Source organism: Schistocerca americana, chromosome 7 (genome assembly GCF_021461395.2).
Source record: "Schistocerca americana isolate TAMUIC-IGC-003095 chromosome 7, iqSchAmer2.1, whole genome shotgun sequence".
NCBI classification, from domain to species: Eukaryota; Metazoa; Arthropoda; class Insecta; order Orthoptera; family Acrididae; genus Schistocerca; species Schistocerca americana.
The window spans coordinates 576,230,340-576,256,772 of record NC_060125.1 but is presented as its reverse complement, the minus strand read 5'-3'; positions in this window follow the sequence as shown (position 1 = coordinate 576,256,772).

Genomic DNA, 26,433 nt, shown 5'->3' with positions numbered 1-26,433 from the left:
AACGTGCCAGTAAAATTAGCTTTAAAAATCAGTTTGTTGGTAATGGGAAACAAATCAATGCCTATCGTCGACAATGGTCGTCGCGTGAAAGACGTAACGAGCAGTACTTGTTTGGAGTTACTCCAGCTGTAGATTGTACAAACGAAGTTTCAAATATCTGCCGAAACAACAAGGAAAACACGCCTGACACGTCTTCGGAGGGTCACACTGTACATGGGAGAAGCTATTAAGCAAATCCTCCTGAAAACGTTTCGGGGTTCTTGTATGGGAGGCAGCACAGTTCGTAATGCGGACGACCCGATCTTCTCTGATGTTCAACCATCACAATAGGTACACTTCTAGAGGAGAGGACCTTGATAACAAGGAAACGTAAGCATTTCTGCCGTTTCATCTCCAGGGGAATGTTAGGTTTAAGGGATCTGTCAGTTGATGAACATACCGGTACTAGCAGTGGAAATAACGTCTTCCTGCGAGCTGGAATATTGATTTGAAAAAGGTCTTCATATTGATGGCCTTTAAGACAATTTGTAACGCAATAGAAACAATTAATCGATTTTCTATGATACCACACATTTACAGAGAAACATTCTTGAAAATGTCTCTTCACAAAGCCATGTGGATTTTCGTCGGACAACCCGTGGGATTTAGGAGGGTGTCTTCATTAGCAAGCATCATTAATAGCATTATCCGATGATTTACAACTAGCCAACTATAAAACTGCTATTGTATACCTTCAATCCTTCTCGAAGGTGTTGGATACGCTGTAAATGATAGAGGTCGCTCATACATAATGGCTGAGATATTCTTATATGTATTGGAACACGTAGAAATTCAACGTTTGCATGTTGAAGCACTATAATCCTAACAACAGTTGAAAAATCCGTCTATGTAAACTGAAACCCATCTTCACAACTTGAACCTCCAGTCACAAATGACAAATGACTAGTAAATCCACATCATTCTGACGCGAAACGTAAACTTGCTTCTCTACGTATCAGTATTTTTGTGTATAAGTGTTATCCAGTAAGTATATTACGTTTTGGTATTTTAAAAATGTGTAGGAAGAATATGATGTTATATTCGTATGAAAGAGACACTTAAAATCTTCTTTTCAACATTTTCTCCACTCACGCTTAGCCTCTTACCACAGCTGCTACAAAGATTTGAAATCCCAATGTTATAAAACTCTGTCGCCTGAGAGTTCAATCAGCTAATCATGCCCTTCCGCAGTTCCGGGTCGTCGTCAAAGCTTGCGTTGCGAGCCAGGTCTTGATTGTTGCAAACCGGTGCAGTCACTTGGTACAAGATCCGGACTGAACGGCGTATGAGGAAATATCTCCCACTTAAAAGCATTGAGTAAGCATCGAGTGCGATTAACCGTGTGTGGTCTAGCGTTCCCGTGCAAGAACAAACTTCTTGTGCTCAACATTCTACTACGCTTATTCAGAATTGCTCTTCTTAAGTTTTACAAAATTTAACTCATAGTTTACTGTCGTGCCACGCTCAAGAAAATCAACAAGAAGGACACCTTTCCTGTCCCAGCATGCAATCTCAATTATCTTTCTTGCAGGCAACATTTGCAAGCATTTTATTCGTTTCTGGGAGTAATTTAAGTGCCCACCCTGCAGCTGCAACCTGTTATCGCAGTTTAACCCTCCAAGTCTCTTCTCCAGTTCTGATTCGAAGAGTCACCATCGTTTTTCGTAAGAATCCAGAAACGTCAATGATGCAACCATACACTGGTTCCGCTGGTTTTCTGCCAAGATTTTTGGTACGCATCTTGCACAAAATTTGTGATGGCCCAGCTTCTGAATAACGAATTTATGCAACAGACTTAATGAAATTTGTGAAAAATTAAACGAGAGCTCCGACGTTGTGGTTTTATCTTATTTTCTCATCGACTTGTGTGACCAATTCATCTGTCACAAAGGTTGGCCGTATACCCGCCTCGTGGGAGTGAATATTAATTCGGCCAGATTTACACTTAACGCAGCACTGGAGCACACAACCTTCAGTTATTATATTGTTTCCGTACACTTCACTCTGTTGTCGATAAATTTTAATCGGGTTTTGTTTTTATTGCCAACAAAGACCCTATTACTGATCGCACATCTCGTGGGATTTGTTATTGTGGCACCTATTTTAAACTTTTATTGTGAAATAACGAGAAACGATATCAACTTCACGCTGGTACAGACAGCAGTAAGACCGCTCCAGCCCCAACCCTTGTTGGTGGAGACAAGTACATAATCCACTCTCTGGATAGCCCTCGCGGCTGCCATATTGCCTATTCTCTCTCCACAAGTCCCACGTACTTTATCGTTGTAGAATGATTTATAGATTAATTTCTAGGATTTGTTTGTCGACTCTAGCAGTTTCCTCGAGAAAAATAAACATAATATGGAGACGGCATAAGAATGGGAATGAATGTACAGCAAAGATAGGTAAAGAAAGATTTACAATGCCGGAAAAAAGTTAGTACACCGGGAAAGACTACGATGAAGGCTCAGTATCGTGCAAACGTATGAAGCAAACAGGTGACCATGCCACAGAGATGCACTCGTGGTTGCTATGGCCAACTGAGCGTGTTTGAAAGGGGTCAGAGCCGGCCGAAGTGGCCGCGCGGTTCTGGCGCTGCAGTCTGGAACCGCGACACCGCTACGGACGCAGGTTCGAATCCTGCCTCGGGCATGGATGTGTGTGCTGTCCTTAGGTTAGTTAGGTTTAAGTAGTTCTAAGTTCTAGGGGACTAATGACCTCAGCAGTTGAGTCCCATAGTGCTCAGAGCCATTTGAACCAAAGGGGTCAGATTGTGGCCATCCGCGTGGTGGGATGGTCCTTTACGAGACCTGCCGCACAAGTTGAAAGTGATACAGCAGTTGTGCTACAGTTCAGGTATCAGCAGTCTTGCGAACATTCTCACACATGTTGACGAGATTCTGGATGTCCACGCAGCAAACGCACCCGCCAGGTTTGTGGTGTTGTAAGGGCAGCTCGTGTGTCTACCAAAGAACAGAGAAAAGGACTTGTGATCCCAGACTTGTCGACACGAACTGTTGCGAGCCCACTATTAGTAGTGGGAATACAGGCACGCACACCTATAGCCCGTCTTCCATTCACGCCACAACATCGACGTGCACGATATGACTCATGGTGTCAAAGGATCTATTGAAAAATGGAATGGCGCACCACACTTTTCAGTGATGAAAGGGAATTCTGCCTTCACACAAGTTAGAATAGTTTTTTTTTTTTTTGTCGTCCATGTAGCAGGTTAATACTCGCCGAAACACTTCCGTGAACCTCAGCGGCCGCGCGGGATTAGCCGAGAGGTTTCAGCCGCTGCAGTCATGGACTGTGCGGCTGGTCCCGGCGGAGGTTTGAGTCCTCCCTCGGGCATGGGTGTGTGTGTTTGTGCTTAGGATGATTTAGGTTAAGTAGTGTGTAAGCTTAGGGACTGATGACCGTAGCAGTTAAGTCCCGTAAGATTTCACACACATTTGAACTGACTTAACTGATAATCCCGCGTATTAACGTCAGTTAAGAATGTAAAAAAACGTCTGCGTTCACTCGAAAATGTCCTAAACAGAAACTTAGCTTTTCCTTTTCAGAAGTTAATAAAACTGAATCCTTCAATTTCTCCAGTCTATCTGACACTAATGCACGTAAATACAATAGAATGTACAACAAAAACAATTAAATTACTAACTAAATTACTTATCTCGTAACAAGCGAAAAGCACTCGTAGTCCGCGTCAGGGTTTCCAACCTCCAACCTTGCTATAAGAGTCTGCCACAATCAACCAACGAGTGTTCCAAAAGGTCCCAGTAAGTCTAAGCGCACACGTTGTCGTATTGACTGCGACTCAGGCTAAACAGAGAATTTTTGTGGTGGAGCCGACTGATTTTCGCACATGCTTGACATTGTGACGTTATCTGTTCTATTCGGGTGTCCGTATCCTGATAAGTACAGTGTCGACGCGCTAGCTGTTTCGTACGAACACTCCCCTAGTGCCCTTGGTGAAGTAACTGCAACATTTCTTTTTGCAAAGCTTTGGGGATCAACACAAGTGACCGTCCACTGTCTTTTTGAACAAGAATTAGACCTTTCTATACAGAGAGGCAATGCCGATGTACAAAGTTTCGGCGCACGACAGAGTTCATTATGCTGTGCAATGAGTGAGGCCAAGATGTGCGAATGTATTTCAGCAAAATGTTCGAATATGAATCATTTTCAGTGCCTGTGCAATTTTCATATGGTTCAGGGGAAAGGATTGAAGCAATTCATAATCGTGAGCATCGACGTGACAAAAAGGTGCAGCAGAAGCGTCAAAGTCTGTATCAGAGCCAATGGAAGACCTGAAGGTGCGTCCGCATTAACATGTTGAGCTGTCGGACGATATACATTCTGGTACTTGTATTGAGACAACAACAAAGCTCATGTTTGCAATTTTAGGGCAGTTCGGACAGGAAGTGGCTTCTCGGATGAAGCAAGGACTGCAATGGCTTGTGAACCGTTACTAAGTAGAATTTTCTGCAATACAGGCCACCTCCGTAGCGTAGAGATAGCGTCACGGCCTACCACGCAAGAGGTCTGGGTTCGATTCCCGGCATGGGACTGGGTGTTGTGTGTCCTTCATTACCATTTCATCATCACTGACTCGCAAGTCACCGAAGTGGCGTCAACTAAAAATGCCTTGCAATACCTCGGCCGAACCCCCCTGAATGAAGCCTCCCGTCCAAAAATGCCATACGATCAAATCCATTTCTGCCATGAAAATAATTTTGGAATTTGGTGACACCGTACACAACAGCCCAAGCCTCCTTTTCAATTTGTGAATAGTTACACTGAGCTTGGGACAGCACTTTTGATGCGAAAGCAATAGTCTTATCTTTATCACAAAATCTATGCGAAGCTCTGCACCGATTCCGTAAGAAGAAGGGTCACCTTGAAAGACAACTGGTTTGTCAGGATCAAAGTGAACGAAACATCGATCACTGAGCAATGCATCTTTAAATTTTGAAAAGCTTTTTGGTACTAATCTGTCCAAACAAAAGGAACGTACTTGCGACGCAAGCGATGCAATGGAGCTGCGATTTGTTTAGCATTCGGTATGAACCGGCAACGGCCTTGCCGCGGTGGATACAACGGTTCCCGTCAGAGCAACGAAGATAAGCACTGTCGGGTATGGCCGGCACTTGGATGGGTGACCATCCAAGCCGTCATTCGCTGTAGCATTTTTTCGGGGTGCAATGTACCTCGTGATGCCAATTGAGGATCTACTCGACCGAATAGTAGCGGCTCCGGTCATAGAAAACCATCAAAACGACCGGGAGAGCGGTGTGCTGGCCACACGCCCCTCCTATACGCATCCTCAGCTGAGGATGACACGGCGGTCGGGATGTTCCCGATGGATCACCTGTAGCTTGAAAAAGGAGTCCTGTGTGGTATGAACCGAATATGACAGTTCATTTTCCCTAAAACTGACTGCAATTCTGTGACACTGCGAGTAACTGGCAGGTCCCGTGTGGCTAACAAATGGGAGTGAAGCGAATGGACAACTTGACTTTGTCAAATGACCAAAATGCTGCAACACAGGTTTTAAAAAATCACACTTTTCGAGTCTTCACTTTACCCCTGCAACAGATAACACACGAAACAACGCCCGCAAATTTGCAATATCTTCTTCAGGTGTACGACCTGCTGCGACAATAGCGTCCAAATAGTTCGAACAGTTTGGTACTTAAGCAGACAGCTATTCCAAATACCGTAGCAAAATGGCGGGAGAGGAACCACTGCCAAAGGGCAAATGTAAATATTTAAACAAGCCCAAATGAGTGTTCACAACACATACGTATTTCCCTAATGTCATTTTTTCCTATGAGAATTATTTAAACCGGTGGAGGCCGTATAACGCTCTTCGGTTGTTAGAGGCCGTATTACGATCTTCAGTTGTTAGAGTGGGTATACGCTCTCCAGTTGTAGGCAACTGCTGTCCACCATTGTAGTAGTGCATTGCCTCTGTTTACTAATGGAGCGATACACCCGGAGTGAGTACACTGATATGGTTGGTGCGTACTACGTAGCGCACCACAACGGACGAGCAGCACCGCGGGTTTATCAATATCCTAATCGCCGTATCCCGCATCGTACGACCTTTGCTGCTGTGTACCAACGTCTGCGTGAAACCGGGTCATTTAGCAAATTACCTGAACAGAGGCGCCGTCGCACGGTAAGAAGGCTGCAATTTGAGGAAGCTGTCTTGCAACATGTGGAGTGGGAGCCTTCAGTGAGCACTCGGAAAATCGTACGTAACATGGGGACGAATCAGACGAATGTAAGAACAGTCCTTCGAGAGCAATTGTTACGTCCATTTCACTTACAGCGTGTCCACAACCTGGAACCAGTTGATTATCCACCCAGAGCACAGTTTTCGCAGTGGTACCTGGAACAGTGCGAAAGGCATCCTACATTTCCATCGTCTGTGTTGTTTACCGATGAAGCAACGTTCGGGCATGATGGAGTCTTCAACATGCACAATTCGCATGTTTGGAGTGAAGATAACCCACTTTCCACAGTTACAAGCGCTCATCAAGTGCGGTTCTTCGTTAGTGTGTGGGTCGGTGTTGCTAGGTACTGTTTAATTGGGCCGTATCTGCTACCAAGGCCATTAAATGGCGCCGGCCGGTGTGGCCGAGCGGTTCTAGGCGCTACAGTCTGGAACCACGAGACCGTTATGGTCGCAGGTTCGAATCCTGCCTCGGGCATGGATGTGTGTGATGTCCTTAGGTTAGTTAGGTTTAAGTAGTTTTAGGTTCTAGGGGACTGATGACTTTAGAAGTTAGGTCCCAAAGTTCTCAGAGCCATTTTTTTTCCATTAAATGGCAGGCACTACTACAATTTTCTCGCCAGAGCATTACCAGAATTTCTGGAAGACGTCCCGCTCTCTACAAGACAACGCATGTGGTTCCAACATGAAGGGGCGCCGGCACATTTCAATCGTCGTGTGCGCCAATTCCTGGACCGACGGTTCCAATAAATGTGGGATTGGCAGAGGTGGTCCTGTACCATGGCCTGCTCGATCCCCAGTATGTCCCCTCTGAACATTTTTGTGTGGGAGAGTTGCGCGACCTTGTTAATGCAACTCCTCTCGCATCAGAAGAGGATCTGGTTGCCCGGATAGTAGCAGCAGCAGGAACAACTCAGGATACTCCTTGGGTTTTTGCCCGTGTCAGACAGAACATGATCCGTCGGTGTAGCCGTTGTTTACGTGTCAATGGAGGCATTTTTAAAAATCTAGTGTAATTGAAATTAGCTTGTGTTAATCTGTTGTCTCTTGGTCATAAAAAAATAGAAAAGTGTGTTGGTTTTTATTTGATTTGCTGCCAGCGAAATCTTCCTCTACTGGTTTAAATACTCCTTATAGGAAAAAATGACACTAGAGAATAATATTTGTTTTGACGTCCCCTACAACCTCCCAGAGTTTGTCGGTTTAAATACTTTTCACCCTGTATAAGTTGCACTACGTGCTAAAAGGATGGATCAGACTGTTTCAAAATTTGTTCCCTAAGTTTCACATTCGTTATACTGTATACGATCGCATCACGCAATATAACATCTGAATGTAAAGCACCACAAGCACATTTCAATTTACTTCTCCTCGTCATACCCTGCAAATCTGTCATCCACACGCTGTAAGTTCGTTCTGGCCTTTTCTTCCAATTAAATAAACGGTACCTAGCTGCTAACACGTTCTCTTGTTAGTATCAATAGTTAGTTAGCGAATCTACAACCCGCTCATAGGAAAGTTCACTCGGAGTTGCGTTAGGGAAGAATTTCTGAATGGCGCGAAACACTGCACATCCCACCGTTGACAAAAAGTAGTATAGTTTCAAAGTACCTGGTACGTTGTGAGCAATTACGTGGGCTTCAAACTGTGGCAACCACTCGAGCCATTCCTCTTGTTTTTCATTAAACTGGCGAAAAGGTGGTACGGCTCGCGGAGCTACAGGTATTGCTTGTTCCGTTGAACACACAGCGTTGGCCAGTAGCTGCTGTAACGTGTTTAGCAGCGTGGAAATTTGCTGGGTCTGAAACTGAAACATCTCTGTTGGGTGCTTTGCATCTATCGCTTGCAACTGAGGCGCCTGAGCAAGGGGTGGGAGAGGTGGGTTGCCCATTTCGGAAGAGACAAATGCAGCAAACAGACAAGACAAGCAAGAAAAATAAGCACGCAAGCAAAGAAAATTTCTGCATCCCCCACCTCACGACACTGATTAGTAAGAATAGCATAAAAGACACTGTTAAAGGAAGTAAACACACCTCTGGAAAGAAAAGACAATGACGAATAAACGCGAAAAAAAAAAAAAACACGATAAGAAACAGAGACGGTGTGGCGGCCAGACACTGCGTTGCCGCTCTGGGATCCGTTGACCTTGTTGCCAAATGTTGAATCCTGCCTTGACGTCAGATATGTGGGCTCTTGCAAGCCCGCCTCCTCGGATTGCTAGACGACATTCATACAAATCGTAATAATGAATTTTATTACGAAATGAACAGTCACAATACTTAACTCTGACAATAACACAGAAATGTCGCAAGCAAAGGGCGACCCACGAAATCATCAATGTTCTTCAGGATAACAATTCTAAGTTCGAGCTACATAGAATTTACGAGCAAAGTAGTGAGCTATGACTTCTATTCAGGTCGCTGATCTTCAATCGCCTGGTAGAACTGGCCGCAGTCAGTCGGGCACGGCGCTTATGTCCTCTTCGCATAGACGCCGCCGCTGCTTTCCCGTTGTCGTCCTGGAGAGAGGGGTCGGTCAGCGTGCAGTTGACTGACGTCTTCTTCGCTGCCCTCTCACCTCTCTCGTTCCCGACTGGCGTGCCGGCCCTTGACTTTCAGCCGTAACGCTTAGATCCTGATAGCCTGCCATTGTAGCAGCAGTAACTGTGGTGTGCGTACTGTAAGACCTTCGGTACACACACACCATCATTATTAGACTTGTCGCCTTAACGAAGTAGGCGAGTGTCAGCAATATGCCTCGTGGTCTTATCGTGGCGTGTTTATATTCTGCCTGTTAGGTCAGACGGTAGAAATGCCACTTGCACACTTAGAAGAGCAGATTGACGGTGACCAACTTTCAACAGAACTTGATTAATTTTCACACACATTTATTAAAATAATAACAAAGATAAAAATAATTTAACTTGGTTCTGGATGCTATTTACAATTGACAATCTGAAGTTCCTTTGGTCTTGATACGTTAATCTTATTCTCACATATCTCTGATACTTGACGAAGTGTCTACACGTTTCTCTTCATGGCTATGTACAGAAATGTGATAATCGTATTAGCCGAAAACTGAAACTTGACTGTAGACTGGTACAGACTAATGCAGACTGGTGCAGACTGACTAATCGGAGGTCTGTACACTCATTATAATACCTCGCTCATTCATGTATCACTGTGTGAGTGTGACCCGTGAGGAGAAAAGGTTCTACATAAGCTGCAATCTCATTGGCTTAATACGCGGATCGGGAGAAGCAGAATTTGGTCCGTCTCTATGGCAGCGCCATCTCGTAGTGCGGAGATGGACGAGCGCTGCGTCTGCGCTGTTGTGCTTAGCGGGGCGCACTCTAGTGGGAAAGTTGTGTACGCGCTGACAACGCAGAACTATGTACACAACAGTAACCGATCTAACAACTGCGCCAGCTACTTGTCTTTTATAGGCATTGCCGACTGCAGCGCCACATTCTGCCTGTTTACACATCTCTGCATGTGAATATGCATGCCGCACCTTTGGCGCATCAGTGTATGTATCAACATCAAATGCATCCACCGAACTAGAAAATTCCCCATTTTCCAGAGAGGATAAATACTAAAAAGCCAGCACGGTAGCAGAGTAGGTCAGTGTTGAATAGCATTTGTGAGGAGTAAATGTTAGAGTCTACTGACGAATATTTACTTGCTATGTACCCACATTATAACGGTGTATAAAAGACTGAAGGCGGAAACAGTCGACGAACATCTGAGATATCTATTTTATAGCGTAGCAGAGACATAGACGAAGAACGACTGAAGCTTGGAGAGTTAATAACGTTACCCAGGTTAGTAAAAAATGGCTCTGAGCACTTTGGGACTTAACATCTGAGGTCATCAGTCCCCTAGAACTTAGAACTACTTAAACCTAACTAACCTAAGGACATCACACGCATCCATGCCCGTGGCAGGATTCCAACCTGCAACCGTAGCCGTCGCGCGGTTCCAGACTTTAGCGCCTAGAACCACTCGGCCACCCCGGCCGGCCCAGGTAATTAATAAGTTATACCATAACTACGTATGGATACTGGGGAGGAGCTTATCCAAATACATGGTGTACCAAACGTTGCGAGGGGGATGTTTTAGAAAATCTTGTATCTTCACTCATGGGACGCCACCAGTACCGGTCGCTACCTTAAAAAAATACGGTCGTGAATCTGATTTACACCCAAAGTCATGAAATAATCTGCCAGATGTGTAGTGAGGGGAAACACAATATGAAGAAACTTGGACATTTGCATGTTAAGAGCTTCGGACAAGGAAAATCCCCATAGCAATCCCCTCAGATTTAGTGACGAGTTGGCCCATCGGATAGTCTGTCAAAAACTGAACACAGATCAGGCATGAAGGCGTACTGAGCTGTGAAAAAAAAGCAAAATAGAAACAGAGAACGGTCCAGCTTTAATATGTGTATTATCGAGCGAATGTCGAGTTAATGACCGTCGTGTGGTCACGGTGTTACACTGCAAAAGGGGAGCTCAGGATTCAAATCGCCCTTGAGCACCTTTCTTTCAGAAAACTAAGAACTGACCGTCCGGTCATTGACGTGTCTTTTCGCTGTATTCATTGTTGTGGATATGTTGTGGCGTAATATCCGTTTTCATCGGTAACGTGAACCAAGGGACCTCCAGACTACGTACCTCCTATTTGTGCTACACAGGTACCACATGTTATGCCTCTTGCGTTCTGTTTTGGAAGTTTTAACTCTTGATTTCCTTCATTGTGCCATAGTTCACACGCACTTATTCGTTGTTTTCACTTCTGTGAGAGGTGTATGCGGCATCTCGCCTGCTTTCACTATTCATCACATTTACTTGCAACAGTAATATGTTCTTCCCGTATGACTGATATTCTTTGATGAATAGTGAGAATGTGAATCTATATCCTATACATAGTCCATCCATTGTTTTTGATGAGTGAGTTTGCATCGAAATATATGGACTAAATGGGCCTATAATTTGACTCCACTGACTTAGAAGCTTAGGTTTTTTACACCGCCAGGGTACTATAGAGTTCAGTATTTGACATAAATTCAAACTTGACACTTCTACCTGTTCCTCAGAACATGGGTCTCAACAAACAGACAGACGGACAAGAAATGGCAAAAAATATGCGTTTGTGTGATATAATTACTAATTAACGGTTTTCGCAGCTTCACCGGTACTGTTGTTGCAAAACCTTGCTTCTTCACAAATGTTCATGATTCTTGGTGAACTGGAAGAACCATCTATGAATTTTGATGAGTGAGTTTCCGAGTATCAAAATATGCGCGATCCATGGCAGTATCTTTTGATTTCATTGACATATAAACAAAAGAATTTTCACCGCCAATGGACCACACACCATTGTATTTGACATAAATTTCATTTTGATATCTTTGCGCGTTCCTGAGAAAAAGAGGTCTTAATAGGTGGAAATACAGACAGAGTATAATGTGGACCTGTAAAGTGTTCCGTTTTCATTGATTGAGTTACTGACCCACAAAAATATAAAGTTTACAGATGCATACAATACACCGCATGTTCAACTACGAAGTGCAAAACACTTACAAATATTCAAAGAGATTTTTGTGGGATTTTATTTAATCAGGGAGAAGCAACAACAGTGGCTTTTGCCCCCTCTTGTCTGCAAAGAAACTACGTTTATTGTGTTCGCAAAAATATCCTGTTCATTTTTTTCTACAGTACCAGTAGTTTGGGCGTAGCGAGCGAGAGAATATGGAAATCTCAAACGTGATTCCTGAAGGACAGATACAACAATGAGGTTTGTACACTATTTTAGGGGCAACTGAATAATCCTGCACAATGTGTGGACTATTAACGTCAATAAAACACTAAATATTAATTCGTGACCAATTAGTTCCTGATATCAAAGTGCTATGTTTGCGATGGTCTATGACACGTATGATTCTGACTTCTAGGTGTAGAAGGAAATGTGTATACATCAGATCGTAAACAGTTTATCAGCCAGGAGATTCATTTCGTGACGATTAATGCAAAATGTCATAACTAGTAATGGCAGTACGATCACTTTGAATAGTTGGTGGTGGCTGAGGGGCTAATCATTGAAAAAATTTCCACTCGAATAAGTCAGTTTTTAACATGAGAAGGAATGATTGCACGCATTTAAAGGACAACGTGCAACTGCAGCTACCAATAGATATAAGGCTCATAGAGTCTGTGGTCGGATTATTAGTGAAAACTGAATTTCATTTCCGGGTTCCCGGGTTCGATTCCCGGCGGGGACAGGGATTTTTTCGGCCTCGTGATAACTGGGTGTTGTGTGATGTCCTTAGGTTAGTTAGGTTTAAGTAGTTCTACGTTCTATTGACTGATGACCATAGAAGTTAAGTCCCATAGTGCTCAGAGCCATTTGAACCATTTTTGAATTTCATTTGCAATATTTGGAGTACTTGTACGAGGTCGATAACTGACTGTTTGTCTTGAATGTCTTCGTCTAGTTCCCAATTTAAGTTACATCAGATTTGAATTTCGGTTCAGAGCAAACTATATTTCTGCAATAAACAAAAATTACTTGATATTTTTTTGATATGTGTGACTCCATACACTATGAACAAATTTCCTCACCTTGATAGCTATTAGTGAATCAAACGTAACCGAACTCCCCTCTGTTCTGTGTACATGTCAATTTACACAAACTTTTATATGAGAACAGCGGTAAACGTAGCTTCTAATGACATAAGCTTTTTTTGGTTACTTTCAGTGTTTAAGGAATTTTGTAAGCTTTAAATATGGGATAAGGCTGGATTTATGTAAAAATCTCATAATTGGCTTCACGATTTATGTATCATTTTGATGAAGGCGACTGAACTACATTAGGTAGTATTGGTTTGATGGGATCGATTAGCTGTTGTACAAAATAAATTTTCTGGTTTGCATAAAGTTTACGTTCGAAGAAAAATGTTATTGACATCTCCTACTTTTACTCCATAACATTCACAACAAGAATCAGCTCCTACATGTATTTGGTGAAGATGGCTGGGGAATGGTCCATGAATAAATCTCATTCGAATTATGAAACATTTTGTTTATTTATTTGTACATGTAATTATCTTTCTCTTTACATCTACATCTACAAACTCCACAAGCCACCATATGACGTGTGGCGGAGAGTACCCAATACCACTACAAGTCATTTTCTTTCGTGTTCCACTCTCAAGTTGAGCGAGGGAAGAAATGGTCCTCACGCTAAGTTTAGGTTGGCGACAGTAGAATCGTTCTGCAGTCAGCCTCACTTGCCGGTTCTCTAAATTTCCTCAACAGCGCTCCACGGAAAGAGAATTCCCGTATGAGTTCCCGAAAAAACTCCGTACTTATTCGAACCTACCGGTAACAAATCTAGCAGACGCTTCTGAACTGCTCCAATGTTTTCCTTTAATCTTACGTGTTGCGAATCCCATAGACCTGAACGGTAGTCAACAATGGGTCGCACTAATATCTTACATGAGGTCTCCCTTACAGAAGAACCACACTTTCCTATAACTCTCTCAGTACTTCGAAGTTGACCGTTCGCCTGCCCTACTGCAATCATTACATGCTCATTCCGTATTTTATTGCTTTGCAGAGTTACGCCTGGATGTTCAATCGACGTGACTGCGTCAAGCAACATGCTACTAATGCTGTACCCGAACAGTGTGGATTTTTTCTCCCACTCACTTGCATTAACTTACATTTTTCTACGTTTAGACCTAACCGCCGCCGGCCTGTGTGGCCGAGCGGTTCTAGGCGCTTCAGTCTGGAACCACGCGACCGCTACGGTCACAGGTTCGAATCCTGCCTTGGGCATGGATGTGTGTGATGTCCTTAGGTTAGTCACATAGGGATCAGAGCCAACCTAACCGCCATTCATCGCACGAACTAGGAATCTTCTATCTTCCTACAGTCACTCAACGACGCCAAATTCCCACCATAAACCAACAGCAGCTAACAGCCCGAGACTGCTGCTTACGCTGTCCGACAGATTATATATATATTTAAAGAGTGAGAGAGAGAGATACCGAGAGAGAAATTAACAGCGGTGCTATAGCACTTCCCTGGCAAACTTCTGACGATACCCTTGTCTCTCATGAATACTCTCTGTGGATTAGATTAGATTAGATTAGATTAGATTAGATTAATACTAGTTCCATGGATCATGAATACGATATTTCGTAATGATGTGGAACGAGTCGAATTTTCCAATACATGACATAATTAGGTTAATTTAACAACATACTTAAGTTAATATAACAACTTTATTTTTTTGTGTTTTTTTGTTTTCTTTATTTTTTTTATATTTTTGTTTATTTTTCTTTTTTTCTTAATTTATATCTAAAAATTCCTCTATGGAGTAGAAGGAGTTGTCATTCAGAAATACTTGTTGGTTATCTGTCAGACTTTTGATACTATTTGGTAAGTGACCAAAGACTTTAGTGCCAGTATAATTCACCCCTTTCTGTGCCAAAGTTAGGTTTAATCTTGAATAGTGAAGATCGTCCTTTCTCCTAGTATTGTAGTTATGCACACTTCTATTACTTTTGAATTGGGTTTGGTTGTTAATAACAAATTTCATAAGAGAGTATATATACTGAGAAGCTACTGTGAATATCCCTAGATCCTTAAATAAATGTCTGCAGGATGATCTTGGGTGGACTCCAGCTATTATTCTGATTACACGCTTTTGTGCAATAAATACTTTATTCCTCAGTGATGAATTACCCCAAAATATGATGCCATATGAAAGCAATGAGTGAAAATAGGCGTAGTAAGCTAATTTACTAAGATGTTTATCACCAAAATTTGCAATGACCCTTATTGCATAAGTAGCTGAACTCAAACGTTTCAGCAGATCATCAATGTGTTTCTTCCAATTTAATCTCTCATCAATGGACATACCTAAAAATTTGGAATATTCTACCTTAGCTATATGCTTCTGATTAAGGTCTATATTTATTAATGGCGTCATAGCATTCACTGTACGGAACTGTATGTACTGTGTCTTATCAAAATTCAGTGAGAGTCCATTTACAAGGAACCACTTAGTAATTTTCTGAAAGACAGTATTGACAATTTCATCAGTTAATTCTTGTTTCTCAGGTGCGATTACTATACTTGTATCATCAGTGAAGAGAACTAACTTTGCCTCTTCATGAATATAGAATGGCAAGCCATTAATATATAATAAGAACAACAAAGGACCCAAGACTGACCCTTGTGGAACCCCATTCTTGATAGTTCCCCAGTTTGAGGAATGTGCTGATCTTTGCATGTTACGAGAATTACTTATTTCAACTTTCTGCACTCTTCCAGTTAGGTACGAATTAAACCATTTGTGCATTGTCCCACTCATGCCACAATACTTGAGCTTGTCTAGCAGAATTTCATGATTTACACAATCAAAAGCCTTTGAGAGATCACAAAAAATCCCAATGGGTGGTGTTCGGTTATTCAGATCATTCAAAATTTGACTGGTGAAAGCATATATGGCATTTTCTGTGGAAAAACCTTTCTGGAAACCAAACTGTGGAGGGCATTATAATGGGCTCTGTTGCATAATTAATCTTCGATCCACTCACATACCTGTAGACCCATTCAGTATGCTTCTACACGCGTTAATAGTCGGCAGTCAAGCACAGTGTCAAATGATTACGGAAATCTGTGTGTACGGAATCCGTCTGTTGCCCTTCACCCACGTTTCACACGATTTCATGTGGGAAAAGGACAAGCTGAGTTTCGCACGAGTGGTGTTATGTAAAACATTACTGATTTGTGGACAGAAGCTTTCCCCTCTCATGGAAATGCATTATATTCAAAACTAGAATGTGTTCAACGATTCGGCGGCAAACAGATATTGATTTGTAATTTTGGGGGTCCGTTCCTTACTCCTCCTAAATCCAGGAATCATCTGCACTTTTGTTCAGTCGCTTTGGGCTTGGCGCTTGACGAGAGATTCGGGAAGCCACGTAAGGGTCCAGTAGTGTAGAGTTCTTTTTGTAAAACCGAGCTGGGATTCCATCAGGACCTAGCGACTTCTTTCAATTGTTTCCCTACAACAGGAATAATTATTACGACGTCCATACGGCAGTCTCATATATAAGACATTGAACAGAAAACAATTTTACCATTGTGTTCCACAATTTACAAGCATATCTCACCTAAATTTTATTACAGATTCCATCCGTATAGCGGAAAGTTACAAATTTTAAGATATGCTGTGTATTTACAATTTATTTCTACAATTAAAAGAATTAATTATGTTTATTTGAGTATGAGATACAGAGAGACGGAATAACGGCAGTTTTGCAGCAGGTAGGATATCAAGTATTTTTCGAAGGTACGTATTTCGGACAGAGATTTTATGTCTTGGTAATATGTGGTATAGATCCGTTCCTACATGTTTTTGGGACATTGTGGTGTTTCAATGAGTAACATGTACATAACTGTTTGACCTGACCAATTTCGTTTTGAGCAAAAATGTTTTATTATCGTAGTATAACCCATTTGACACGCCTGACTGCTTCCAGTATATAAATTCCTGAAAGTAATAAGAATTGGTTAAGGTGCTGGTCTGTAAACGAAGGTTTGCATTGTTTACTGCTGCTTGCTTATTTCGTTATCCATATAATTGCCTTTCGTTTTCTGGAAACTGTTTTGGTCTGTTATCCATCACCCGAGGACATGATACTTTTCCTCTGTAATGAATGTGCAATAGTAAAGTATACGGGCCTAACGTTTATAGCATTAATGGTGTTGCAAATAAATCTTTCCCCAAAAATTGTTTTTACTAGTTCTGAGTAGATGGATCGCAACTGTATGGGACCAGGACTTAGAGAGATTGTTAGGCTGTATTTCTATATCTACATCTTCGTGGTTACTCTCTAAATCACACTTAAATGGTTGGAAAAGGGTTCATCGAACCATCTTCATAATAATTCTGCCATTCCATTCTCGAACAGCGCGTGAGTGGTGATCGTTTCTCCCTATATAGGTATGCGTCAACAAAATATTTTCGCATTCGGAAGAGAAAGTTGGTGATAGAAATTTAATGAGAAGATCCTGCCGCAACAAGAAACGTCTTTGTTTTACTGATGTCGTACCCAAGGCCTGTATTATCACCGTGATACTCTCTAACGATAATATAAAATTAACTGCCCCTCTTTGAAGTTTCTCCATGTACTCCTTTAATCCTATCTGGTAAGGATCCCACACCGCGCAGCGGTACTCCGAAACAGGACTGAAAGCGTAGTGTAGGCAGTCTCTTTAGTACATTTGTTGCATCTTGTAAGTGGACTGTCAATAAGACGCAGTATTTGATTCGCCCTCCTCGCAGCATTTTCTGTGTGATATTTTCAGTTTGTTCGCAATTGTAATCCTAGGTATTTAGTTGAATTTACGGCTTTTATAACTGAATGATTATCGTGCAGCCGAAGGTTAACAGATTCCTGTAACTCAGGTGCACGATCTGACACCTTCAATTATTTAGTGTAATTAGCCAATTTTCGCTCCATAGAGGCATCATATCTATTTGTGCACATTTCCCTTTACTAATTTGCCTTTACTACGTACTGATGAGTGATATTTTTGTTTGTATTGGTGCCTTGTTATTCTATACAATGCAGTCTTCAGGTCTGACGCCAGTAATGAAATGTTTTTGATTGTTCCGTATTGAGCAGTGGTCTTCTCTAAGTCATCGACTATTTATTCACATTCGGTATTTACCATGGACTTTGTAGAGAAGTTGTTAAACAAACTAACCCAACGTGCTATCATATGTCGTCAGCTGCACAGAATGCATTACAACCATCTGACTGTGTGGCAGATGAGCGACTGTGCTGTCAAAAGCGGTGCAAGATTTAAAACGCATCGGTGCAAGTAATCACATACAAGTAATCGGCTAACTTTAAACAGTCTATTCATTAAAATACACACATTAAAATACGAGGCCATGCTTAAAAACGATGTCTCCGAACTTTTTGTGTGAAAACTCTTAAAATTTTTAAAATAAAGCAAATGTTATTAACATTCTACATCTATATTCTGTATTTCTGCATATACAATCACGGAAGAAATCGCAAAACCAAAAAATAATTAATATAGAGGAATGAAATTTCGGGAATACATCTAGGTAACATATTTAAGTGATTAATACTGTATGATAGTACATTAATGTAAGCGAGAGATAAGCAATTGTAATGTGAAATGCTCGTACATTGATAACTAGTGTAAGCACCAGAATGTAGAATGCAAGCATGGAAATGTCGATTCATTGTGTTACACAAGTGCTACAGGTCAGTATGTGTGATACAGTTCTTCGCCCGTAGGACTTGGTCTGTCAACACAGCGGCGGCTAATGCTCTTTGTTGATGACGCTGGAGCTGCCGTCCGGTGACGTCCCGTATATGCTCGATTTGACACAGATTTGGTGATAGAGCAGGCCAAGGCAACATTTAGAAACTCTGTAGAGCAAGTTTGGGAACAAAATTGGTATGTGGTCTAGCTTTATCCTGTTGGAAGACACACCATGCAATGCTGCTCATGAATGGCAGCACGACTGGTCGAATTACCATACTGACGTAGGATTACGCAGTCTGGATGCTTGGTTAACCAGGAGAGAACTCCGAATCACACCCCTAACCATAACTCCAAATACAGGGCCAGTGTGTCTAGCACATAGACAGGTTGGTTGCAGACCATCAACTGGCTTTCTTCTAACCAACACACGGCCATCGCTGGCACCGTCACAAAACCAGCTTTCTTAAGAAAACACCACAGACCTCCTCCCAGCACTCCACTGAGGTCTTGTTAGACACCACAGACAGTGGTTTAGGTTCGGTGGAATGCGTGCTGCATGACATTGGGCTCGTAGCTGCCCTTGAAGTAGTAGATTTGTAGCAGCCCGGCCGGCTAGCCATGCGATCTAACTCACTGCTTTCCGAGCGGGAAGGCGTGCCGGTCCCTGGCACGAATTCGCCCAGCGGATTGGTGTCGACGTCCTGTGTGCCGGCCAGCCTGTGGATGGTTTTTAAGTTGGTCTTCCATCTGCCTCGGCAAATGGGGCTGCTTCGCCTTATTCCGCCTCAGATACATTATGTCGGCGATTGCTGTGCAAACACTGTCTCCACGTAGGTGTACACCATAATTAATCTACCAATTGAACATTGGGGTTACACTCGTCAGGATGAGTCATTCCCGGGGATTGGGGGGGGGGGGGAGGGTTGTCCGTTGTGGGTGGCCGAACCGCATAATAACCCTGGGTTAGGTGTGGGGCGGTAGTGGGGTGAGTGGACTGCTGTAGCGTGTTGTGGGATTCTACACCATTGGGGGGCTACGGCGGGGACGAAGCCTCTCTGTCACCTCTTGGTCCGCATACATACATAAACTAGACCGATTTGTAACAGTTCGCTGTGTCATTGTGGTGCCAACTGCTGCTCACAATGCTGCTGCAGATGAAGGACAATGCACCAGAACCATAAGCCGAACAAGACCGTCTTCAGTCTCGGTAGTGCCACGTTGTCGTCTGGAGCCCAGTCTTGTTGCCTGACCTCTGCTACCCGTAATCATGTAAAGTGGCTACTTTCCTCTCACATATTTCTGCAATATCGAGGAATTAACGACCAGCTACTTGTAGCCCTATGAAATGATCTCGTTCAAACTCAGTGAGGTGCAGATAATGTCATCTCCTTAAGGGATTCTTGGCCAACTTCAACTCACCATGTCCAGACTTAGAGGTAACTAACGTTTCAAGACCGCTACAGCGTGTATTTAAAGTATACGTGATTTTCAGCCTCCCAGTGGTGCCAAATTTTAATTGACATGTTTCTGATGTAGAAACACGCTTACCAACTTCCGTTTATGTCACACTACTCTTTTTCAGTGTTGCGATTCTTTTTCTGTCAGTGTATATGAAATGGAATTTTGTAAGACGCATGCGTTGCCGGCGATGGGCGAGGCATGGGAGAATCTCTGACCAGAGAGCAGTATGTAGTTAGTTGTTGCTTGTCGCTAGTCGGCATTAGTCGACAGTAGTCTTGAGTAGTCTGCGTGAGTCGGCAGTTGTGTGCGCCTGTCGGCGCGTGTCGGGAGTCTGCTCTGGTAGAGACTCTGGAGGGTGGGTATTATTGTAGAAGGTAAAGAAGCAGCCTTGCGTATATCTAGTAATGTATGTTAACTGTCATCAATTTCTTAAAAAAATGCCCCAATAATAATTTTTATAATATAAAGTATTTTTTTTTTAAAAAGCATTCATTTCAATTTAAAGATTATATCCAGTGAATAATTATTCCTTTCACGAATCGCAAAGCATAGGCCAGCATTGCACGGAGCTGTGCCAAAACTTTTTTTATGTAAGAGCAGATATATTCGCAGTTTTTATTGAGGTAAGAATTTTTTTTTTTTTTATTCAGAGTACAGGGCCGTGGCGCAGCGTTGCTGTCGTCATAAAGTTTACCAGGTTACTGAATATTTTTTTATTATTTTTGGGTTTAGGAATTTTTCTGTTTCGAACTTAGGATTAAATGAGAAAAGAAATTTGTGGGTACATTAAATGTGAATGCATTTCTGCACGGAGACTATAAATGGGAATCAATTTTGTTCAGAGGTTACAATATAAAAAAATTCATTTAATTATTATTTCCGTGGGGAGTTTATTCATGGTTCATTTTTAATTAATGATTTTTTTTGGGAGGTTATACTTGGTTCATTTATAATTATTATTTTTATGGGGAGTTTACACTTGGTTCATGGTACATTTTAATTCAAATATTTCTGTGGGGATGTTACACTTGTGCGACATCCGGCCAGGATCGTATTTCTTTGTGAATCTTCTGAGAAGTAGTCATATATCGATTCTTATTTACTTAAATGTAGTTTGCATCTGGCGCAACGCATTTACTAATTTGTCACTCTTTCTTTCACATATCATCGGCAATTTGTTGCTCTTTGTAGTAAATGTGTTTCTTGCATTTTTTGCACTGTCTTTGTTTCATTTGTGCTTAATTCTGCTTTGTGAAAAATGCCGCGAGAAACTGTTAACAGTACATCGCGATGTGTAATGAGTGAAATAGCAGACTCGAATAATTTGACCGATCATACTAGCGAAAGTTTGTGTAATAATGATACTCCTCCATGTACAGACAATCAGTGCCTACCTACCACTAGTAATGATTTTAATGCTAATGATGAGCAAATAAATTCAATTGTGTCCTCTGTTAATTCATCGACAATTGATGACGCGGCACGTTCTGCTACAATGAATGCTGCCCAGCTTGACACACCCTCTTTGCAAAATTTACGTAATGAACAGACAAATTTTTCTAACGAAAATGAACAATGCACTCAAAGTACGTCCAATTTATTTGATTCCGATTTAGCGACCAATAGTGCACATCCGATGAGCCAACCTTTTTGTGAATCACAAAATAACCAAATGGTTACAGAAAACGTGGCAAATGCAGATACACCATTACACAGTACAGAGAATAGAGGCGATGATTTTGGCTGGGATAAAGTTATGGCATTATTACAACGACTCAATAAAAAAATAGACAATGAGTACAAACAACTTGACGAAAAACTCAAACGAATTCATGAATCGTACGAACAACGTAATGAAAATCTCGGACAGTGGAATGAAAAAGTAAACAACAATATCAAATAAATTAATGAAAAACAAGACAACCATAATGAAAATTCCAAGCAGTTGAATGAAAAACACGACAACCGTATTAAACATCTTAATAAATCGTGCAAACAACTCAATGAAAAATACGAAGACAATCCTTCAAATACAATCAGTGCGTACCGACCACTAGTAATGATTCTAATGCTAATGAGGAACAAACAAATTCAATTGTGTCCTTTGTTAATTTAACGACAATTGATGCCGCGGCACGTTCCGATACAATGAACTCTGCCCACTTTGACATACCCGGTTTGCAAAATTTACGCAACGAACAGATAAATGTTTTTAACGAAAATGAACAGTGTAATCAGAATACGTCAGATTTATTTAATTTCGGTGTAGTGAATAATAGTGCACATCCAAGTGGCGAAGCTTTTCAAGAATCAGAGAATGATCAACTAGTTACACAAAACGCGACAAAAGCAGATACACCGTCACACAGCACAGAGAATAGAGTAGGTAATATTGTGTGGGATCAAGTTATAGCATTATTACTACAAATCAAGAAAGAACAAGACGACCTTCTCAAACAACAAATTAATGAAAACAATAAAAAACAAGACAACAATAACAAACGACTCAATGAATCGAACAAACAAATTCATGAAAGTCACAAACAGCGGAATGAAATACTAGATAACCATTTCAAACAACCTACTGAATCGCGCAAACAACTTAATGAAAGTTTCAAACCGTCGAATGAAAAACACGACAATCTTAGCGAACAGAACAAACAACTTAGTGAACAGATTACAGCTGTCACCGTGAAACGTCATGATACTAAAGAACAATTACGTGACGAAAGTAAGGCTTATGCTAGGAACAGTAATGAAGAAATGACATCTGTTGTACAAGAATTAAATAATACACATGCAGCCACAACAGAATCACTTAGAGATGAAATTAATGCAGTCACTGAACAATGTTCAGAAAACGCAACACAGATACGCGACGAGTTTAATTTAAAGTCACCGGAACTTTCACACACTCTGGATACGGAAGTCGATAAGAAATTTGAACAACAGAACAGCCAAATTGACGAACGTATTAAAGTGGCAGAAATGAAAAATCTTTCAGTCACTAACACGTCACAGCATACGCCACATTCCGAACATTTGTCACAGTCACACAGCCAGTATAACTTAAGTAATTTACAGAGACCACGCGACTTTGAATCCGAAGAGACACAGACAAACAGATTCTCATTCAATCCTGAACCTATTCACAAATTCAGAAACGATAACGTCGATTACGAGCAATTTTTATCCGTAAGAAAGTCTAAGGTATTTAAAAATGACAGAGCACAGGTACACGCTTTGAACTGGATACGACAATTTATTTTTGTACTTTCACCGCTTTTACCTGTGATGCAGAAACAAGCTTTGATCTGGATACGACAATTTGCTCTTGAATTCTTACCAGCATTTCGTGTAATGCAGAAACTAAAATTGGCATGGATACAACAATTTGCTTTTGAATTTTCACCGGGATTGCCTGTAACGCAGAAACTAAAGTTTATTTGTAGCGCGTAAGAGACCTCAGGGGATTCATTATGCTTTAATGAATATGTGCTGTAGCGTGCACAGGGCCCCGAGCCATAGTAGTGCTGTTTCATCTTTAATTTTCTGCACTGCTGCCTTCTCTTCTACTATCCTTTATATCTATCTAAACAGCTCTTCAACTATCGATCTATCTAGGATTATGAAGTGTATAAAGGAAACCTGATACAAGTTTTACCGAAAGTGACAGTTTTTATTAGACACTCCAGAAATGACAACCACGAGAACTTTAATAACAGACAAAAATTTAATCATCAGTATGTGTAAAATTTTCAGCAGTCGCAATCACATTTTTGTAACAATAGAGGTTTTTCACCGCAATAGCAACAAAACCATCCGGTTAGCATACCTGACCAACAATGTAATGTACAAGGTCAACCAAGCTTTAATGTTTCGCCGCCTACACGTATAGCGTCAGCTCCAACAAATAGTAACGCACAGCAACAAGGGAATCAGTACGTACAGAAAACACACTATTTCAATTTCTATCGCAATGCGCCGTATAGAAATGACTATCATGACAGACGTAAAAGTAATGAACACAATTTTCAGCGTACGATTAATAACAGTCGATCTTACGAACAGCAAAATCATCCGCAACAAGATATTATCATGATGAACCAGACAGTAGGTATCATCCCGAACGTAATACGTCAGGACGAAATAACAGAACAGTTCAAATAGTGGAAATGCCTCAGCATCCTCCCGAAAATAATAGCACACCAGATAGAATTTGACTACATACAGTACAGGTTGCATCTTCCAGTAACGCAAGCAATACTTTTAACACGCAGAACCTTATTCACGAAAATGTTATTACTTTTGACGACATCAGAGACACTCTTTTGCAGGAAAGACCAGTTATTCAAAAACCCATTTCACACCCCCTCATCGAAGTAAAGATTGCATCCTCCAAATTTTTAGTAGTAATCGATTCTGGATCTCCTATGCCAGTTATAAATGAGGAAACTTTCAACGAATGTAATAAAGAGAATACCTATCCTGCGTTACCATTAGGCAAAACGAAAGTAAAAGGAGCAGTACCTAGCAAAGGAGTAGATGTTAAATTACAGACACATTTATGATTTTGTATTGCAGGTCATACATTTCACTCAAAGTTTTGGATTCTTCCCTTATTGACGACAGACGTTATTTTAGGCACGAATTTTCTCGAACAACACGACGCAATTATTGACTTTCAAAACACCTATTTAATGTTAAAGGATGAAAATGTACAACTGGCTTTGGAATTTCAGCACTCTTTATCTGCAGAAGAACAAACAATTAATCGTACATAGGTCATTTCCGCATCACGTAACATAGACTGTCATTCCACATTGTTCACTGATACGTACGTACACAACTATAACACTCCAGACGAAGCCGACTATGACGTTACACAGATGATTTCTGATAAGGTTAAACAGAGCAGAGCAAATACAGACGACGAACGCACGCAACTACACAAAATTCTTTTACAGCAAGCTCCAGTTTTTGACAACGTTCCTGGTACTATGTCCGGTTTTATGTATGAATTTCAAGTTAAACAGCACGACACATTTAAAGCCAAACATTATCACATTCCGTATATTCACAGAGAACAAGTTAAGAAAGAATTGCAAGCTATGCTTGACCAAGGAATTATTGAACCGGCAGTTAGTCCGTACATAAACCCGCTCCATATTGTTAAGAAAAAGGATGGTTCACTTCGCCTCGTACTTGATTCGCGTCACATTAATGACATTATTATTAATGAAACAGATCGCCCACAGACACTAGAAGAACTTCTACAGAAATTTCATCATACTGCTATTTATTCCACATTAGATTTGAAATTGGGATTTTGGCAAATTCAACTCCATCTGGACTGCAAAAAGTACACGGCTTTTCTCTGTTTTGGTGACTGTTATCAATTTTGTAAATTACCGTTCGGTTTAACTATTTATTCAGCAGCATTTATTCGCGGTTTGAATACAATACTTCCGACAGAACTTAAAGACAGAATCACAACGTATGTTGACAACATTCTTATTGCAGAAGCTAACTGGTCTGAACACAATCTGATTCCTGAACAACTGTTATGAACTTTTCGTGCACAAGGACTCACACTTAATCTCAGTAAATCGCACTTTGGCAAAACTTCTATAAAATTTCTTGGACATGTAATTTCAGCAGAGGGCATTGCGCCTGACCCGGAGAAACTTCAAGCTTTACGTGACTTTACTGTCCCTACGACGAAGAAACAACTACGCAGTTTTTTGGTCTTAATTAACTTTTTTCGTAAATTTATTCATTACTCAGCTTTAGACACCCCTAGATTATGTCAATTACCAGGTAAAAACACTCTTTGGTCCCGGGATAAACAAGCACATTCTAAATTTATGAACCTGAAACATGCTTTGTTGAATGCACCACTTTTATCGCACCCAGATCTTACTAGAAATTTTTCCATTGCTACCGACAGTTCTAACACCGCTTTAGGCGTACACATTTTTCAGGAAATTGAAGAAGATGGCACTACAGTAATTAAAAACATAGCCTTTACGAGTCGCATTCTGTCACCTGCTGAACGCAATTACTCTGTTACAGAACTTGAAATATTATGTGTTGTATGGGCATTTACGAGATTTCGGCGTTTTCTTTATGGAAGACATACCACCGTTTACACAGATCATAGAGCTATACAGTTTTTACTTTCCGCTAAATTTACACACGACAGATTAAGTAGATGGAAACTTTATTTACAGGAATTTAATTTTACAATTGTTCACATTCCCGCTACGCAAAATTTTGTAGCAGACGCACTATCCAGTTCTCTCAGCAACAATCAGCAAGACATCGCAACCAACCACTGCAAAGCAAATTTCAGCGTCAT